This window comes from Hemiscyllium ocellatum, unplaced genomic scaffold (assembly GCF_020745735.1).
Source record: "Hemiscyllium ocellatum isolate sHemOce1 unplaced genomic scaffold, sHemOce1.pat.X.cur. scaffold_268_pat_ctg1, whole genome shotgun sequence".
NCBI classification, from domain to species: Eukaryota; Metazoa; Chordata; class Chondrichthyes; order Orectolobiformes; family Hemiscylliidae; genus Hemiscyllium; species Hemiscyllium ocellatum.
The window spans coordinates 132,569-140,682 of record NW_026868164.1 but is presented as its reverse complement, the minus strand read 5'-3'; the positions used below and the strand labels follow the sequence as shown (position 1 = coordinate 140,682).

At 48.9% G+C, this 8,114-nt stretch overlaps 1 non-coding gene across 1 annotated transcript; it reads left to right on the top strand.

Annotated features, from left to right (window-relative positions):
• The first annotated feature begins 6,376 nt into the window (after positions 1-6,376).
• Positions 6,377-6,466, top strand: trnap-ugg (transfer RNA proline (anticodon UGG)). The gene is given in 2 exon segments: positions 6,377-6,412; positions 6,431-6,466. It is a non-coding gene; the product is annotated as a tRNA-Pro (tRNA).
• The last annotated feature ends 1,648 nt before the right edge of the window (positions 6,467-8,114 follow it).

The following is an 8,114-nucleotide window of genomic DNA, read 5'->3' as shown; positions in this document are numbered from 1 at the left end:
TACCGTTAAGACGAACAGAGAGCATCTGACACCTTTGCAGAGTCTGCTCCCTCCCTGGATTCACTTCAGTTGCAAAAAGTGAATAGTGTTTCCTCCCTCTCTCCCTCCCTCCCAGGATGAGGAATGGAAAGGGCGAAGATATTGCTTTGCTCCCACGATTTCTCCATGATGTGGGACTCCTTGTCTCTCTCCAACTTTGACAATCGGTTGAAAGACCACTCATGTACAGAACGTGTTGCATGTATTGCTGCTGCAAATGGGGTGTTGCTATTTCAAGCTGTGTACCCGCTTAAAGTTCTTCCCACACTCAGTTCATTGGAACACTCTCACTCAGGTATGCATACCTTAGTCTCACTGATGTTTGAAACCTTGTGAAGTAGACGGGACAAGAGAGAAATTTTAAAAAATTCTACTAGATACAAAGGTCGATGATATTCCCGTGCCAATGAATTGATTGTCTCTATCAGACCTTGTTTTGAGATTTCTGGCTGTAAATCCTCTCTTTCCCGTATCCTGTAAAAGGAGATTATAGAAGACATTGCTGTCTACACAGTATAGAAATTCAAAACAGACAATTCTGGTTTCTGTGGAACATTCTTTCTTTTCTCCTTCCCTAAAAAATCTGAATCTTAATGCTGCAGTCTCCCTCCATTCTTACTCTGCTGTAGCTATTATCACCCTCATTCCCGTTCTCCTAAAAATGCAGAAAAATGTTGACTGACAGATCTATGCTCGCCTTCTCCTGCCCTGGACACAGGCTGGAAGAGACTGGGACAGGAGTGGGCCATTCAGCTCATGGGGCTTGCTCTGCAATTCCACAAGATCATGTCTGTGCTGCTGTAGCCTTAACTCCATTTCCTGCCTGCTGTCTATAACCTTTCATATCCCTGTCACTCAAAGTTATGTTCAATTCAGCCTTGAAGACATTCCATGGGCCAATCTCCATTATTCTCTGTGGGGAAGCAATCCACACATTAACAAGAGAATAAATCCATCATTTCTGCCTGTTATTGGGAGAGCCCTGATTTGTAATCTGTGTAAGTGAGCTCTAGACTTTCTGACTAGGAAGCATTTTATCAGAACCTGTGTTGATGAGACGACCCTGAGAGTTTTATTGGTTTAAAATGATGTTACCCCTCATTTTTCTCAAAGCCAGTGACTGCTTACCCAATCTGCTCAACCTCTCTTCATAAGACAATCCTCTTCATGCCAGGAATCAGTCGAGTGAACCTTCTCTGAACTACTTCCAATTCCCTCCTGAAGGAAATGACCCAGAAATGCACAGAATATTTGAGCTCTGGTCTCACCAATACCATGAGCAGCTGGAACAAGCCCTCTCATCCTCTAAACTCTACCCCACTTTCATCTCCTGCAAAGTCAACAAGTTAACCTCAGAATGTGAAAATAAAAGGAAAAGGAGAGGGTGAGAAAAGAGTGTGTGGTACTCACAGATATCATACAGAAGAAGGAAGTTGCAGTCTGGGGTGAAGCTCAATCTTCATTCAGAGATAGAGGCGCAGCAGCAGCAGCTTCAGGAACTCATGGTCCAACTTCTGCAATCAGACAATAGGGGGTTCTGCTTGACAGGAAGACTGAACAACCTTCCGGTCCTCCAGGAATTCCAATTGGTCAATCTCCAGTCACAGCCCACAATGGTCTTTATGATGCGAGGGCGGTTGACCAAGACGAGACAGGCAGTTTAAAACACATGGACATCACTGGCTGGCACTGAGGCTCCAAGGCCTTCAAATTTCTTCGTCTCCTGGAGTCCCCTCTAGTACCCCTCCAATGACACACTCATTCATTTGGCTGAACTGGGTCTCACCCTCAATAATTTATGCTTTGAATCCTCCCACTTCTGCCAGACCAAAGGGGTAGCCATGGGCACAGGCGTGGGCACCAGCTATACCTGTCTCTTCGTCGGGTACACAGAAAAGTCAGTCTTCCGCAGCTACATTGATGACTGTATCGGTGCCACCTCGTGCTCCCACGAGGAGGTTGAACACTTCATCAATTTCACCAACACATTCCGCCTTGACCTCAAGTTCACCTGGACCATTTCAGACACCTCCCTCCCTTTCCTTGACCTCTCCCTCTCCATTAACGGTGACCGATTCAACACGGACATCTTCTGCAAATCCACCAACTCCCACAACTACCTGGACTACACCTTCTCCCATCCTGCCTCGTGTAAAAACACTATCCTTTATTCCCAATTCTTCCGCCTCCACCACATCTCCTCCCAGAAGGACCAGTTCCACCACAGAACACACCAGATGGCCTCTTTCTTCACAGACCATAATTTCCACTCCAATATGGTCGATGATGTCCTCCAGCGTATCCTATCCACTTCCAAACCCAACCCACTCTCCAATATTAGCACCTTCTGTCACCACTGCAAGAATTGGAAAACCTGCGCCCACAGCTCCCCTCTTACCTCTGTCCAATGCCCTGGAGGAGACTTCTACATCCATCATAGATTCACCTGCACTTCCACACACATCATTTCCTGTATCCATTGCTCCTGATGCGGTCTCCACTGATGCTGGACCCACAACCCAGAGGTCGAAGGATCGAAACCATCTTCTGCTATTGTTCAATCACACGTCGAGCTGCTTTCCTTTGGATCGGTGCTCTCTTCTGCCAGCTGCATTTGCATCGACTTACCCGAATGGCATGTGGCATGTCGATGCACTCGCCAAATCCACTCCATTCAAGTGGCGTGGTTTTAGAGGTCTTAGTGGCATTCCGTTCTTCGTCGGTTTACTCTGAACTAAATCGCAAAACCAGTTCTCTGCGATGCCAATCAGCTGGTCACTGGCCGCTCGGGTGTCAAAGAAGCGTTTCAAAACAAAATGGTTGAATTATCTGCCAGTGGAGAGAGCCCGGTTCCTGGGGACGTGACAAACAGCAGCAGGGAGACTGAATGAGAAGCAACTGTTCGAGAAACCCTTTGCTGCTTGCTATTCTTAGAGCAATCTCAAATGTATTTCATAGTGAGCACGTCTCAGGTCACTCGAGCGGTGTGGGGCATTCATCGCGCGCCGGCCCCCTGGCTCGTTGGTCGAGGCGTATGACTCTCGCTTAGGATGCTTTGTTGCGATGAGTTGCGAGAGGTCCCGGGTTCAAATCCCAGAGGAGCCTGCGGTTTCGCCAAAACTTGACTTGGGCAATTTCCTGATGAAGGGCTTATGCTCGAAACGTCGAATTCTCTATTCTTGAGATGCTGCCTGGCCTACTGTGCTTTGACCAGCAACACATTTGCAGCTGTGATCTCCAGCATCTGCAGACCTCATTTTTTACTTGGGCAAAACTGCCTGATTAATTTTCTCAAAAAGCACCTTGGTGAAACGAGGTTGGGCTGTCTGGAGTACGGACAAGGCAGAAAACAGGGAAGTGAAATGGTTGGAGGTAGTGTCGAACAGGTTGACGTGAGCTGTGCGGTGTTTGGGGAATGTCAGCAATCAAGGTAGATTGGAAAATTGGGACAGCTCTCCTCGGAGAACCGAAATTTTCCAAGTCATGAGGGACCTAGAAACAGGAAATAATGTTGTGAAAATGCTCCCCCACCTGAAAGGATCCACAACGATTCGGCAGAATTTTAAAGTCACGGGTGGAAGAACGTTTTCGTACAGGGAGTGACTAGGGTCAGTAAGTCCCTGTCTGACATTGACAAAGAGGAAGAGTCAATGGACACTAAAGGGAATTCGGTGATCACGTTCAGATGTGCAGATTTACGCTGAGAATGCGAGAGAATGAAACGAATAGAGACACACGTTGACTTAAGGATAGAACCAGCAGAGCGAAGGTGGGCCGCATGGCCTCCGTCTGCGCTGCGACACATGTTGTGATTCAGTGTGAAATCACAGTTCGACCAACAGAATGTGGGAATTTAGTAAAAACGTTTCTATTTACACGGCCTCCGTACGTCTGCGAAACAGCATATCACACGACAGCAGCGGAGGTCTTTGACATCAGCCTCGAACGTGCATGCCGCGTGCCAGATGAAAACCTGAAGTGCTCTGTGGACAGCGGTTAGAGCGTGGCAGCAGAGTGGCGCAGCCGGAGCGTGTTGGGCCCATAACCCAGAGGTCGATGGATCAAAACCATCCTCTGCTATTATTCAATGTCACCTCGAGCTGCTTTCCTTTGGATCGGCGCTGTCTTCTGAATGGCATGTAACATATCCGTGCACTCGCCAACTCCACTCCATTCAAGGGGCGTGACTTTAGAAGTCGCAGTGGCATTCTGTTCTTCGGCGGTTTCCTCTGAACTGAATCGCGAAACCAGTTCTCTGCGATGCCAATGAGCTGGTCAAGTTGAAACAAATGCCTTGCATTTTCGTCCATTCCCTGCAGTAATTCGCCACCCTGGTTCAGACGTGAATGACAAGCATGTCAAAAACCGCATCACGACTCAGACACAGTTCCCCCACTATTAGGACGGATACCACCGATTGTGAGTAACCTCAGAGAGAGAGAGAGAGGGAGGCAGTCGCCGTGGACTCGACGGGCTGAACGGCTTGTGTCTGCGCGAGAATGGTGCTACTTGTTTATGCCGTCCCACTGCCTGTCTCTGTCTTCAGTGTTGGACTGCTTGCAGTCCCTCAGCTCAGGACCGTGGGGAGGACTCTCAGTGAGTGAAGGTTTCACTCGGATTCTCTTCATCTGCGACACTTGGGGCTCAGATGTTAACTGCTGCGCGGTCGCAGCAAAGAAAGCGATGCCCACTTTGCAATAGACTTTCCGTAAGATTGCCGCGTGAAGACGATTTCTGAACACCAACAAGGATGCACAACAATGTGAATTGACCTGGGCGAAGAGTCCTCGGTGTCCATTTCTTTCTGTCCTGCCAGCACAGCATCTTTCTATCTCTCCGATAACAGACCTTTGGAGAAAGTTCACAATCAAAGTTGTTCATGTTCCCCGCATTAATGCAACTGACACCTCTCACCCCAAGGTTTTCAGAGAGAGAGAGAGAGAGCAGAAGAGCGAATGGACTCTACCCGCCCCCCACCCTACATCCCTCCCCACCCCGCAGAACAACATGCAAGTGGAAATAAACTGGTTTAATTATCGAGCAGTGGAGATAGTCCAGTTCCTGGGGATGAGACAAACATCATCGCCCCGGGGACAGAATGACAAGCAGAAGTTCTGGAAACGCTTTGCTGCTTGCAATTCTTGGAGCAATGTGGAATGTACTTCACACTGAGCAAGTTTCAGCTGGCTCAGAGTCTCCAATGTACATTGCTGTGTTTGCCGCCAGCACAGGGAGAGAACAATAGGAAGGACGTAGGAGTGAATAACGATCCGCGTGAGAGGGCGAATAACTGCTCATGGAGACTGTTAGTGGCTAACAATACGTAGTGTGTCATAGCAGACGAGGTGATAACAAGGAGTCGTTTGTGTGGTAGGGGTCAAGGACATGGGGGAGTTCAGGCCCTAACATCATGCAACTCGATATTGAAGGCCGCAGGGCTGTAAGGTCTCCAAGTGGAAAATGAGGTGTTGTTCTTTCATCTGGAGCTAGAACACTGCTGCAAGCCTGAGACAGAGATGTTGGTCAGGGAACAGGGTGATGTGTTAAAGTGGCAGGCAACCGCAAGGTCAGGGCCTTTTTCCTGCGGGCAGAACCGGGATGTTCTGCGAAGCAGTCACCCAGTTTATGCTTCATGCTACATTGGGGAAACGACACTGTGAGCAGCGAATGCAGTGCACTAGGTTGTGGCAAAAGTGCTGCTTCACCTGGCAGGTATGTTTGAGCCCTCGGATATTCAGGTGGGAGCAGGTAAATGGGCAGGTGTCACATATTCGGCGCTTGCTGGCGAAAGCGACTTGGCACTATGGGAGGTGGGTGTGGGGTGTTGCGAGTGAAGGAATAGTGGACCCGAAGTGTAACCCCCGGCACGACGGGTGCGTGTTGGGACCATAACCCATTCTCTCCTATTCACTCAATGTCGTCTTTAGCAGCTTTCCCGTATAACAGCGCTCTGTTCTGCACCTCGCCTTCTCATCTGCTTCCGAAAAGAGCTTGGGCATAAATATTTCACAGTGATATACTGGCCCAATGTGCACAGTCGAGTTGATACACTCGTGGAGTTCTGCGTGGTATTCTCCTGTTCTCTGCATCCTATGGTGAGGAGGGCAATGCTTGTCACTGGCCGCTCGGGTGTCATAGAAGCGTTTCAAAACAAAATGGTTGAATTATCTGCCAGTGGAGAGAGCCTGATTCCTGGGGACGTGACAAACAGCAGCAGGGAGACTGAATGAGAAGCAACTGTTCGAGAAACCCTTTGCTGCTTGCAATTCCTAGAGCAATCTCAAATGTATTTCATAGTGAGCACGTCTCAGATCCCGCATGCAGTGTGGGGCTCTCTGGCTCGTTGGTCTAGGCGTATGATTCTCGCTTTGGGTGCTTTACAGTGATGATTTGCGAGAGGTCCCGGGTTCAAATCCCGGACGAGCCTGAGTTTTTTCAACTTGACTTGTGCAAAACTGCCTGATTAATTTTCTCAAAAAGCAGCTTGGTGAAACGAGGTTGGGCTGTCTGGAGTACGGACAAAGCAGAAAACAGGGAAGTGAAATGGTTGGAGGTAGTGTCGAACAGGTTGACGTGAGCTGTGCGGTGTTTGGGGAATGTCAGCAATCAAGGTAGATTGGAAAATTGGGACAGCTCTCCTCGGAGAACCGAAATTTTCCAAGTCATGAGGGACCTAGAAACAGGAAATAATGTTGTGAAAATGCTCCCCCACCTGAAAGGATCCACAACGATGCGGCAGAATTTTAAAGTCACGGGTGGAAGAACGTTTTCGTACAGGGAGTGACTAGGGTCAGTAAGTCCCTGTCTGACATTGACAAAGAGGAAGATTCAATGGACACTAAAGGGAATTCGGTGGTCACGTTCAGATGTGCAGATTTACGCTGAGAATGCGAGAGAATGAAACGAATAGAGACACACGTTGACTTAAGTATAGAACCAGCAGAGCGAAGGTGGGCCGCAAGGCCTCCGTCTGCTCTGCGACACATGTTGTGATTCAGTTTGAAATCACAGTTCGACCAACAGAATGTGGGAATTTAGTAAAAACGTTTCTATTTACACGGCCTCCGTACATCTGTGAAACAGCATATTACACGACAGCAGCGGAGGTCTTTGACATCAGTCTCGAACGTGCGAGCCGCGTGCCAGATGAAAAGCTGAATCGCTCTGTGGACAGCGACCGGAGCGTGCTGGGTCCCTAACCCAGAGGTCGATGAATCGAAACCATCCTCTGCTATTATTCAATGTCACCTCGGCTTTCCTTTGGATCGGTGCTCTCTTCTGCCAGCTGCACACCCGAATGGCATGTGGCATATCGATGCACTCGCCAAATCCACTCCATGCAACGTCCGTGGTTTTAGAGGTCTCAGTGGCATTCTGTTGTTCGGCTGTATTTATTCTGAACTGGATCGCAAAACCAGTTCTCTGCGATGCCAATCAGCTGGTCAAGTTGAAACAAATGTCTTGCGGTTTCGTCCATTCCCTGCAGTAATTCGCTACCCTGGTTCAGACGTGAATGACAAGCATGTCAAAAACCTCATCACGACTCAGACACAGTTCCCCCACGATTAGGACGGATCCCACCGATTGTGAATAACCTCAGACAGAGAGAGAGAGAGAGAGAGAGAGAGGCAATCGGCGTGGATTCGATGGGTTGAACGGCTTGTGTCTACGCGAGAATGGTGCTACGTGTTTATGGCGTCCCACTGCCTGTCTCTGGGACAGGGAGGCTGAGGGAGCAAAACTGGTTCATTTTTAACCGTCCCTTCCGTGTTGGACTGCCTGCAGTCCCTCAGCTCAGGGCCGTGGGGAGGACTCTCAATGAGTGAAGGTTTCACTCCGATTCTCTTCATCTGGGACACTTGGGGCTCAGATGTTAACTGCTGCGCGGTAGCAACAAAGAAAGCGATGCCCACTTTGCAATAGACTTTCCGTAAGATTGCTGCGTGAAGACGATTTCTGAACACCAACAAGGATGCACAACAATGTGAATTGACCTGGGCGAAGAGTCCTCGGTGTCCATTTCTCTCTGTCCTGCCAGCACAGCATCTTTCTATCTCTCCGATAACAGACCTTTG